This window comes from Populus alba, chromosome 17, assembly GCF_005239225.2.
Source record: "Populus alba chromosome 17, ASM523922v2, whole genome shotgun sequence".
In the NCBI taxonomy this organism is placed as follows: domain Eukaryota; kingdom Viridiplantae; phylum Streptophyta; class Magnoliopsida; order Malpighiales; family Salicaceae; genus Populus; species Populus alba.
Genome location: NC_133300.1, coordinates 15,306,688 through 15,319,432, shown reverse-complemented (window position 1 = coordinate 15,319,432; position 12,745 = coordinate 15,306,688). Strand labels below are relative to the sequence as shown.

Genomic DNA, 12,745 nt, shown 5'->3' with positions numbered 1-12,745 from the left:
CTTCACGAAACCTGTTTGCTGGCAGAATTCAGTTGTCTTCTTTGAAAAATCATATCTCCCTCATATGACATCGTTTTTGGCTTAAATTTGGAGCGTTGATAGGCCTTTTAGTTAGGAATCCAAAACAATTGAGTTTGCATCCATTGGACTTTTATAGCTCTAGATATTCAAGTCGGAATGACCAAAGGTCAACACTGGCAGATTGCGAGATTTGACTTTGAAAGCTGCGATTTCCATGCTCTTCTTATTTTATTGTCTTGCCTTAGATGTCCAGAAAGGTATGGATGTTAGCTTTTTAATGTCACTAGAATCACTTCATTTCGACCTTTAGAGCTCACGTTCTGCACAAAACATCGACTGAACATCAAATCTGCCAATTACCATCAATTTACTCCTTTTTTGCATCTTTCATCCAAAAGTGCCTTCAAAACATAAAACAAAGAATATCAAGGCATTTTATATATAAAACATAGGCAAAACACTAGTTAAATGTGGGTGAAACTATCGAATAATATGGTTGCATCACTTAACATAGGTCATAATGCAAATCCAACTTTTTCTTTGATGAATAACCAATCTAAATTTTTTTTTGAAGACATTAGAGGCTTTATCCTAGACACACCAAAATATATGAAGCATCGATTTTTCTAATGTTGACTTTTGGCATTTATTGTCTTTTCTCAATTGAAAACTGCCTTGCCTCTCTTAGAATTGATAGACATTCTTTTTCCATTTCTTTCTAACTTGTCTTTAAGTGAAGGCAAATTCAACTCATAGCCTTCCTCAAAATTTTCTTATATGCCCTCAGTCTATGTGTTTTCTTCTCGCGCTCTCTCAATCATTAGACTTTTGTTCTAAGCCTTCCCCTTTATCCATTAATTATATCAACCTCTTCAAAATATCTCTCATTTGCCCCCAGTGTGGGGTGTGATCCTAGTCAGGGTTTTTATGAAAAAATATTCTATCCAGCTCAAAATGGGACTACAAGGGAGATAATTTTTAGAAGGTGAAGGGATATCAAAGATGGCCTTTTCTCATTTCAGCTAGGTTTTTCAACTTGGTCCCTCAACTTCTTTCTTTTTGTAAATTTTGATTTTTCTTATTTTTTTGTATTTTTTTGAAAACAAGCAATATTAACGTCGACTTAATGAGAAAAATCAATGATTTTAAAATGACACGTGAAAAGTCGAACGCGTTCCAAAAATCTTTGAAAATTAAAATTCTTTTTTAGACAACGTTGAAAATGCTAAAACGATGCAAAATATATTAAAAACATATTTTTTGGATTTTTCAATGTTTTTCGCTATTTTTGGATTTTCCGAAAATTTTATCAAGAAGGTGGGTCAAAAATTGGGTAACAACAACAATCGTGGCAAAACTGTAAATATAAACAAGTTAACATACCATCTCCATCTAAGTGGTGGCACCAACATTGGCATATAAGGAATCACCATGTGCCTAGCCTGTTTGGAGAAACAACATTTTTATGACTTCTTGTGCAAGAAAAAAGAATGAAAGACAAACATCTGCAGCTTAAGAGGCACCATGGAAATTGCCTGCAAATCTTATCTGTTTCAGCTCTAAAATCGAGAAACTAACCTATCTGCTTTGAAAGTATATGGCACCCCAACTAGATATCAGTAGAAGAATAAAATATGACAGGGTTGCTCACAGTTTTCTCCAGGCCTTTGAGGACTACTGGGTCACATTGAACAACACCATATTTTTTTGCGCCCTTCCTGTTTAAGAAAAGGCCATTGTGCATCAGTTAGAAGCAATTACAAGGAAGAAAAGATAAATGAGCTCATCGAGTCAATTAAAGAATGACCCCATACTTATTTTCATACGACACAGTTTGGAATGTATGTACAAATGCAGGTCGAGGTTCAGATGGACTATCAGCTAACTGATCACAGGGAGGCTGTATATAAGCTGTTTGTAACAGCAAGCAATTCAATTAGACGGCTTCCAACCTTCAAAGTGCAAGGACATAAATCAAATTTGTACACGATACATTTGTTCAAGAAAATTAGCTTTTATCAATGATTACAAGCACACAAACCTTAGCCCTAGCATCTGCATTCCATGGTTTTAAATCATCCTTCCCCTTCACAATCTTCCTCACAGCTGGCAGCTTTTGTTTTTTAATCAAATAAGTAACCTTTTTTCTTAGGTTTTCTTGTTCCTTCATGACAGCAGGGGATTCGCCTTCTACACCATTCTTGCTGTCATTAGCCTTTTTCCTTTTTCTTCCTTGTTTTCTCCAAGATATTGTGTATTCTAATCTGTTTCATCACAGAAACTGTTACAGATTCAGTCCTCAGTTCAAAGAAAGAGAACAAGACTGAAGAGTTAGGAGGTCCAAAACATGGATTAAGAATGGTATACTTACATATCTCTGCATTCTAAAGTCCCTTTCTTTAAAAAAAAAAAAAAAAAGGAAAAGAAAAGAGGAAGCAACTCCCATAGTCAGAAGAGACAGTTCAACAAAGTGTCACGCATGCCTTTAACTTCTAAACCAAAAGAAAAACTTAAACAACTTACAAAACAAAGGCACAAACAAGAACACACATAATTGAAATGATAAAGATAATTGCTGTCCCCAACAGGGAAATGCAAAAGTATAAATCCATAGTGAAACAATGTCGAAACATGAGATGCGATCTGACAAAGGAAAGTTGAATGTCACTCTTATGAGTCCACCATGCCCGTGCTTTGAAGAAATTGTAGCTCAAAAAAGAAAGGCGTAATAGAATATTCAGCCTAATAAGGCCCGTGATATGAAAAGTTTAACACTTAATGAAAAAATTGTAAAAACTTACTATCTAAAGGATCTTACACTACATTGTTTTTCGTACCTACATTTAGTGTCCTCCCTGGAACCATGAACAGCAGAAGAACTTGGACTGAAAGTAAAAACTATAGATATATAAAAAAGAAATCCAGAAAAACCCCATTCAACATTCGACAAAACTTTACGGAACTTAACTTCAAAATCTAATTTTCCAGGCACTACTAGCTCCATAGCTGATTTTTATCTCATAATTGTACATAGTAACTTTCATCTTTCTTCCTAGTTCATCACCTCAGATGAAGGTTGTCTAAAAGTAAATTTAAGAAACTTTATGTTTTCCCTTATCTTTCAATACTTTTATACGGGCACTCATTATCCTCTGTCTACAAATCAAACCGCAAGTAAAAATAAGCAAATAAAACATTAAAAATTACTTACCTCCTGCTCAATTGCATCACCAATCATACAAGCAGCAGTCACAACTCTTGCACATCCATGTTCCCCACCTGTCATTACCATTGCTGCGAGTTGATGCATTGCAATAACAGACATCTTGTCAACTCCTGCTCTTTCGCAATTGCATCTGTAAAAGGCTCAAACCAACCAAGGAACAAACTCTTCATATATGGCAAATTAGGAGCCAACTTATGCTCACACATATCCTTCAAAAGCTCCTTCTATTCTTTCGTTACCAGTTCCCATGCTTCCGCCTCAATCTTCACTTTGCCTTCTCCTTAAGACCCTATGCTTCCTTGACCCTATTCCAGGGTTAGCACGTAGCCTCCTCCTCTTTCTCCTCTTCTTTCCTCATTTCTGGCAGCAATTCTTGCACTTCATCCGCACCAGACACATTATCTTCAACATCTGTTGATGACACTGCCTCAGCTACACTCACATACCCTCTTGGAAAAAATCCAGCACACCGATTCCCATTAGTACCTTCACTATTTCTCAAAAAAATAGAACTGGGTTTTCCCATAAAATCTTCATGGGTTGATATTTCGCCAATTGCTCGAAAACCCAGTCGTGGACTTGTGTTATTAAGCGAATGGAACTTGAGTTTCTAAAAAAAGATGGGTTCTTTAGAGGCTCCTAAAAAGCTGCAAGTTCTTGGAAATGAAGGGAAATTGAGGGACTTTGATTGGGATTTCAAAGTGGCTTGTTTTGCGACGTTTCTCCACATAACTGCGGATGGTTTAAAGATAGAATTGTGGGTTTCTTATCGAAATCAAAAGATCAAAATTTTTGGTAGAAAATATATGGGAGTTGGTCCTCTAATTAAAGGAAATGAAAAAAGAAGAAGAAATGGAATTGAAATGATTGAGAGATGAATTGAAATGCGCGGGTAATGCAACTTGAGAAAAGAAATGAGTTCATAGAGAGGGTATGTATGGTAGTGGTATTAGCATACCGACCATATACCACGTTAAAAAACCAATTCAATCCATAAAAAATTTAAAATCTAATTTATATTATTCTTTAATATAAATTAAACCAAAATAATGGTTGAAATTTTCCAAGGATGGGCTTTCCGCAATGTAAAAGTTTTAGAGAATGTTTAATACGGAAACAATCCTTCCATCCGCAAACATGGGATTATCCTAAATTTAAGAAGAAAATCTATACAAAGTAAAATGTGAATCTAATTCCCCAAACCAAAACCATGAGCAAAAACTACTGAAGATCTTCAAGCTAAAGCAACCGCTGGAGCAGCTGTTGCAACTCCCGCTGCTCCTGCTGCAGCTGCACCTGCTCATGCTGTAACCACTGCAGTTGCTGTTGCCAGAGCACCTGCTTTCGCCGCCACTCATCGAGGTGCTGCTGCCGCTGCTGCTAGAGCACCTGCTGCAGCTGCTGCTACAGCTCAGGTATAGTGAAACTGTACATGGAATCGATGTTACATGTTTTGTTGGGTGTTAAAAAAAAATTAATAAAAAAAAAATTTCAACATGTTTTTGTATTTAAAAAATTCTAAATCATAAATATAATCAAATAAATTAAGAATTATGTGTGTTAATAAAAAAAAAAACTATAAACTATAACTAAAAATAAAAGTGAAAAAATCAAGAAACAAGTGTAGATTAAAATATTTAATTTCAAAAAAACGAGATATTTATGTGATTGTATTTACTAAATTTATTAATTAAAACAAGTTTTTTATTCAATCAAACGATAATAAAAATAGATATACACATCAAATTGATTGAATAAAAAAAAAAATGCAAGGCTGCACTTATTAGAAATATTATTTGAAAATAAAAAACTTTTATTTTCAAGAATAAAGTTTATTTGTACAAAAAGTTAAAAAAATTATAAATGAATAAGAAAAAACTTTCTCAAAAATTAAATGCATAACTAAAAAATAAACTATCATATCAAAGAGGACTCTAAACAACATAAAAAAAGATAGAAGGGATGTTAATCTAAATATAAAATAAAATAAAAACATATAAAAAGAAAAAAAGAACAAGAAGCAAAGCTCATTCGTTGTTGGGCCTACTAAGATAAGCAAGTCCAATTGCCGCATTTTGTTAGGGCCCCCGCTCACTAACCTTTATTTTTTTGTTGTAAGATGTTTGCGGGAAAAAAAAAATGACAGTCTTTTATAGACCATATATTTTTTTCTCTTACAAAAAAGTTGTGCATGCATGTTTTTTTCGATGCAAATTTATACATAAAAAAATTTAAACTGTAAATTAAAAAGTTCATACATAAATGTAATCAAATAAATTGATAATTATATTAATTAATAATAATAATAAATATATTAACAATAACTAAAAATAAAATTTTAAAAAATTCAAATGTGTTAATAAACGGAACATTTATCTAGTTATATTTTTGAATTTATTTATTAAAATTAAATTTTTTTATTCAATCAAATGATATTAAAAAAAACACATACGTATTAAATTGATTAAATAAAATAAAAATACAAAACATATTATGCAAGGTTGCTATATATATTATGATATCTGAAAATAATGTTGTTTATACAAAAAGATAAAAAAAAATTATTGATGAATCATAATAAGTTTTTTTAAAATTAAATATGAACAACACCGTAAAAATTATATCTATCCAAAAATAAATAAATAAATAATTATAGATGAGTAATATTAGTTGAAACATAAATTTAAAAAATATTTTTAAAAAATATATAAAAAAGGAAGAATTAATTATTACCTTTTCGATACATATGAAATCTCAACTTTATTGAGAATATGCCATCCATCTTTGTACCTTCTCCTCGTTTTCCATGAAATTTTCTTCATTCTTATCAAAAACAATTGTGTAACTCTCTGTTTGATCATCTATCTTTGATTGTTCGACATCATAAGAAACTGGAAACACAGTGTCCGATCTCATCTCATCCATGAATCGAAAATCTTGACAAGTTCGTCAAAGCACCAAGGTAAAGAAGCACATTCTCTTGCAAATATAATAATTGATAACCCTGATTCTTCAATGGCCTCAAAGAGTCTGGATCTAATTTCCATTACTTTCTCTGGTACCTTCTTGACCGGGATAATGACTCTTCGCGCTAGATCTGACTTTAAATAAGTGATAGCATTACTAGTGCCTGCGGCTCTGATGCTAGGGAAAACACTAGCCATCCAATGATGGTAAGATGAAGAAAAAGCTAGAGAAGTTTTACATAAAGAAGCTATTTGTAAACTTGTAACAATAAAATGGGCAGATGGTTGTGATGATATACAACAAACAAACACCACAATTCTTCACCTTTACTCGTCGCTGGTAGGAATGAAATGACAACTCAATGTTGCTAAAGGATCCATGCTTCCATTCTTTAAGCTCTTTAAGGTAATCAAAAGATAGATAGAATAGCCAAACATGATCTGACAGAACTTGGATAGAGTTACAACTAATACTCATCGGCGAACAATAATTCTCTCTTCCATTGGCTTTGAAATGACAAGAAAGAGAAGGACTTTAACCATTTGCACTGAATGCAACACACGCAACAAACCCCATGCTCCAACTAGGCACTTGTACACTAATTGAAAGATCCCTTACTTTGATGGTTAAACCAGCCTGGAATTTCATTTCCTGGAACAACAATACCAAATCCAGGTCTTGGATTAGGCAAACCCTGTTCCATTGAAGAACCAAAATGTTAGATAGATAGAGGGAGAGGGAGAGAGATACAAAGAGGTTGAGGTATGATTAAGAGAAGACCTTGAGGTATCTTTCAAGCATGGTCAACCCCATATTGTCTTGGCCATTATGCTCGTACAATTCCCAGCAGTTAAGACATATGAACTCTGATCTTTTGGAACTGTTTAGCTTTATCGGATCTGGAATTTCTTTTAGGCGTATACAACCATTTAAATTTAATGTTTGAACTTTTGATGGAACCTCAGGCAATGATTCAAGCATCCTACAATCCTCCAAGACAAGCATTTCGAGTCCAGAAAGCTGATTTATGCTTTCAGGTAGGCTAATAAAGTTATTCTGGCTCAGATCTAAAGACTTCAATGAAGATAAGCAGCCAATATCTTCAGGAAGTGCCCCTTCTTTTATATTGCAAGCGCATAAATCCAATACTTCTAAAGAACACAGACCCAATAAAGAAGGCAACCTGTGATCCGTGGGATTCAAATCTATTCTTTTGCATCCATCAAAAGATAATACTTTAAGATTCTTTAAAAGAAAAATGGATGCTGGCGGTTGTCTTATTGAAGTTCCACTTCCATCAAACTCCTCCAAACTTTCAACTTTCCCCAAATTCTCTGGTATATATTTAAGTTTAGAGCAACCAGACAGATCAAGTTTTTTAAGGGATTTCAAACAACCTATGCTACTTGGAATGCTTTCAAGGTTCTTGCAGCTGTTCATGCTTAATAGACCTAAGCCAATCAAATGATGCATCGATGAAGATAGTTTTGTAATACCAGTCCCATCCAATCGAAGCACCATCAAACAGTTCATGTTTCCTACTATATCTGGAAACTTCTCAAGTTTTGAGTAGCCATCAAGAATGCAAACTTTAAGTGATCCCATTTCTAGATTGTTCGAGAGAATCCTAATGCTTTTACAGTCCATAAGACTCACATATTGAAGCTTTTTGTGATGTGCAAGTGATGGATGGACCTCAGACAAACTTGTACAACCTTCAAGAATAAGACTTTCGAGATTCGGAATTCCAGTAAAATCTGGAGTCTTGATCAGGTTTAGTGAGTTGCTGAGATTGATGATTTTCAAATTAACTGCACTCTGCAATCAGTCAGGGGAGAAGAAATATGGACACTACTATCATACATGTATAGGAAAACGATAAAAAAAAAATACAAAGGCTCTTAAATTAGTTGATCTTACCTTATACCCATACCATAATTGCTCAAAACTACTGTTAGCCATGTGAAGTTCAACTAGCTGATCCACCTGCAAACCAATTGGCAATGATTTTGAAGGGTAAGAATGCCATTCAAGAAATCGTAGCTTATTGGAAAGATCTTCAGGTCCTTCAGAAAGTTGCACGTTGTTGATTTTGAGCAATCTTAGTCTGCTCATTTTAGAGAAGGCTTCCATGTTCCATTGTGATTCTTTTATTTCAGGCATGTCTAGGAAAATGGCTTCTATTTTTTCTTTTCCCTGTCAACCAAAAGGGGAATACAAGTAAAAAACAAATACAAAGTAGAGATGAAACGTAAATTAAAATAAACTTCATGAAATCTTATCAGTTACTCACCGTGTTGTCCATCAGTGCAAGGTAGACATCCTCGTATGTCCACAATCTACTGCGCCTTCCAGGCTCTTCAGGGGATTCACAACGAACAATTTCCTTACCCATTATTTGTAATAAATTATGCATCCAGATTTGATCCCGAGAGACACTTATGAGTGATTTCTCAATAAGAACTTGTGTTCCAATATGTGCATGGAATCCACAGCTATCAAGTATCCTTATTATTCGATCTCTTTTAAATCCCTTAAGGAAACAAGCAATGTCTAAAAATATTTTCTTCTCTAATTCATGGAGGCCATCAAAACTAATGCGAAGCACATCAATAATTTCACGGTCAGGAATATCATTTAGTCTATTAATCGCACTTCCCCATTCAAGGATACTTCTTCCATGCATAAACGATCCTATAACTTCAAGAGCCAGTGGAAGGCCATTAGCATAGACTACAACTTGCTTGGATAGTTCCACGAAATCTTCAGCAGGTTGGTCATTTTTGAAAGCTTTTTGGCTAAACAACGTAAGAGCATCATCATCATTCAATTTCTCAGCCTCATAAATTCTAGCAACACCATTTCTAGTCAACACTTGTTTATCTCTGCTTGTTATGATAATTCTGCTCCCTGGACCAAACCATTTACTCTCCGCAGCCAGGGATTCTAGTTGTTTATGGTCATCTACATCATCAAGAACAACAAGAATCTTTCTACATTGTAACCTCCGCTTTATCATTTCAATTCCTCTAGAAGAATCACATATATTAGCACGTTCCATTAAGATTTCAGAAAGAAGTTGTTCCTGCAAACGACGTGGTCCATCTTTCTCAGAAAAAACTTCTCTGACATTTGCTAAGAAGCAGCTCCCTTTAAATTGCCAACGAAAGCTATCATATACTACCCTTGCAACAGTCGTCTTACCTATGCCACCCATCCCACAAATCCCTATGAAGATTGCTTCGCTAACTTCTTCACCTATAAAACCATTTAATATCTCTAGACGAGAATCTATTCCCACTAATGTTTTGCTAACTGGCATAGTGACGCTTAGTTTGTAGGATATGTATTCAACAATTATATTAATTGATTCCGATTCTTTCCTGCATAGGAGGGTGCAAAACATTAATCATGCTGTGTGCAAATCAAATTAGATAGTGATAATGGGAAAATAAAGATGTAGCTCGAAAATGTATGGCTGTTAGCCGGAAATTAATACATCAATCTTTGAGAAAGATAGGGCTTTGACAATAGATAGCTTCAATAACAAAGAGAAAAGGAAAGAATAAACTAAAGAAGGAACTAAGATTGTATTAATGCTAAGAATGGTCCGTACAATATCTATGTTATTGCCTATAGAATCACACAGTTACTAAAGAAGCATGCATATAAGAACAAAAACTCTTCATTAAGTTTGGCTTTGACAGACCAAAAGGAAAATGGAGTTCTATCATATTTTTTTATCAACCACTAAGTTATTTTTATAATTATTTTTAACAAAAATTTTAATTATCTTGCATAGTAAACTTTTAAAAAACAACTTTAAATTTATTAATTTTTGAGTTTTTTCCTATATGCTACCCAAAAAACATTTCTTAGACTAACATAGTTTAAGTGGATGCCCAAATCCAATCCACGCACCTTGAGATGCACAAATATCACACATGTTAATATTATTCTTTTTTTGCAAATTAATGGATGAAATAATCTTAATAATAGAACTAAAGTTAACTAAATATACAAATTGAGAAACCAGATGAATAAATGGACCAATAAAAAAAGAAAGGTAGACTTTTTTGACATGTAAGACTTGCATGTCTCAAGTTGCATAAGTGAGATCTTTACAGGTCTATTTGCGATCATGATAGGAATTATGATTCAAAGTATTTTTTGTTTTAGAAATACATCAAAAATAATATTTTTTTATTATTTTTAAAAAAAATTATTTTTGATATCAGCATATCAAAACGATATGAAAATATATAAAAAAAATAATTTTAAAAAAATTCAAAATTTAAAAAAACACGGCAAACCACATTCCCAAACGGACTCTGCAACTCATGAAATAATGCTAGTTTGGAAATTTGTTTTACCCACCTATACTAGTTGAAATTGTTTTACATTAATTTTATGTTTTTTTTAACAAAAAGGCACCTATCAAAATATAATTCCAAATTAAAAAGAAAAACATAAAAATAAAAAATATTCACAATATATATATATATAATATATATATATATATTTTCTCTTTTATTTATAAATAGTTGGAATTTTTTAATTAATTCATGATGGAAAATATTTTTATTTATTTTTGAAAAGTTAAAACCAATATATTCAAAAAATTTAGTCAATTTTTATTTCTTATGATGAATATGTTGTCATTTCTTCACAAATTTTATTTTTTTAAGCTAACTTTTTATTTGTTCATGCTAGATTTGTTTTTCAACAGTTTTTATACATTTTTTTTTTAATATTTATTTTATTTTCAAAAATATAAAGAAAAACCTAAGAATAGAAAGAAGTTTTATATAAAGATTAGAAATGCTTGATCACATCAGTTCAAAATATCGTAAAAAAAATAAAAATAAAAAAACATGCATATGAAAAAAATACACATTTACTATCATGCCTGTTCATCAATGAAACAATACAGGGCAGATTTGAGAATAAGAATAAGTAGATAGACGATTTACCTATTCCGGACGTCCCAGCCAGATAGATTGGCCACCGTAGAGAGACAATCTTTCCAGTTCTGGACCTTCTCCCAAGTTTTCCTTGAAATTTTGTTCATGCTCACCGAAGGCTTCCTCATATTTCCGTTTCCGCTCGGTTACCTCTGAGGGATCCACACCATAAAACTCTGAGGGATCTACATCATAAAAAACTGGCAGAACAGTTTGCCCCATCTCTTTCATGCACTGAACAATCTTGACAAGTTCATCCAAGCACCATGGTGAAGAAGCGTAATCTCTTGAAAATATAATGACTGAAAACCTTGATTCTTCGATGGCCTTCCAGAGAGCAGGTTCGATGGTCTTTCCTCTCTCGAGCTCCCTATCATCCATGTATACATCGATGCCTCTCTGAGCCAGATTAGAATATAGATGACTAGTAAAGTTGTTCCGGGTGTCTTTGCCTCTAAAACTAAGGAACACATCATGCATATATAGTGGAGGAGAAGAAGATGAAGATGAGGTTATTCCTTGCACGCTGGTGGAAGCCATGAAAATCCCTATAGCGATAAATTAGTACCGATCCTTCTAGCCTCAACTAGCTCGCTTGGTTCAGCAATTGCTTTCCACGCTATTTTGTATAAGGCCTGCTCCTGTGGTCAAACATGAAACAGAAGGTAAGATCAAGAAATTCGGAAATTAAATATAGTAATCTACCAATTAGCAATTTCAAGCTGGAACATGTATAATTCTACTTAGAAATCAGAAAACACCAAATTTCTACGAGTATTTCACGAATCTAGACGAAACAAACCGTGTGGTAAGTGCTGGCTAAAGAGGTACAAGATCCAGCCAAGCCCAATATTTTTTATTCCAATGACTTCGAATTTATTTCCGGTTTCTTGAGGTCAAGAACTCGTAACGGTAAGTTTCCAATGATTTTCTTACGGATCTTTTTCTTACACTGTAAAGATGATGGAGTTTCGGTGGAGAAAAAACAAAAAGAGAAATGAAAGGGATATCGAACGCGCATTGGGCAGCAGAGGCCACACCCATCACAATTGAGTGATTCATATTTTTTAATGAATTATCAAGTCCATATTATTTAACATAATTTGTCTCTTTTCCAGCGCATAAAGCTTTTGCATTCCGAGAACTTTGCATTAATATGTGCATGCAAAAGTTCCAAGGTGAATCACAAAAATCGTTAATTATTGTCTACATAAAAATAGTTAAAATGAAAATAATAAGAATTTATAGAAATATTTTTAAGAGCAGGGGTTGGGACACACACATCACAGTTGAAAAGTAATTTTTAATGAATTTTCAAACTAATAACTACAAAACTCTTACATTAAATATTATAAATTCCAATTGATTTTTTTAAAAAAATAAACTTAGCCACCACCCGATGAACTGGAACTAATTAACGAAAAACAAAAAAATATTCATATTAAATTGAGTTTAGAATCTCCAACTTTAATATTTTTTATCACAAACAACCCAACTTTAATTCCTCTCCGATCCAAATACCTCTTCTTCTCCCATTCCCAATATCTAATCTCAAACCTTTTAACAA

General features: G+C 33.3%; 1 pseudogene; it reads right to left on the bottom strand.

Moving 5' to 3' along the window:
* Window positions 1-2,425: 2,425 nt before the first annotated feature.
* Window positions 2,426-12,274, bottom strand: LOC118053526 (TMV resistance protein N-like; annotated as a pseudogene).
* Between the last annotated feature and the right edge of the window lie 471 nt (window positions 12,275-12,745).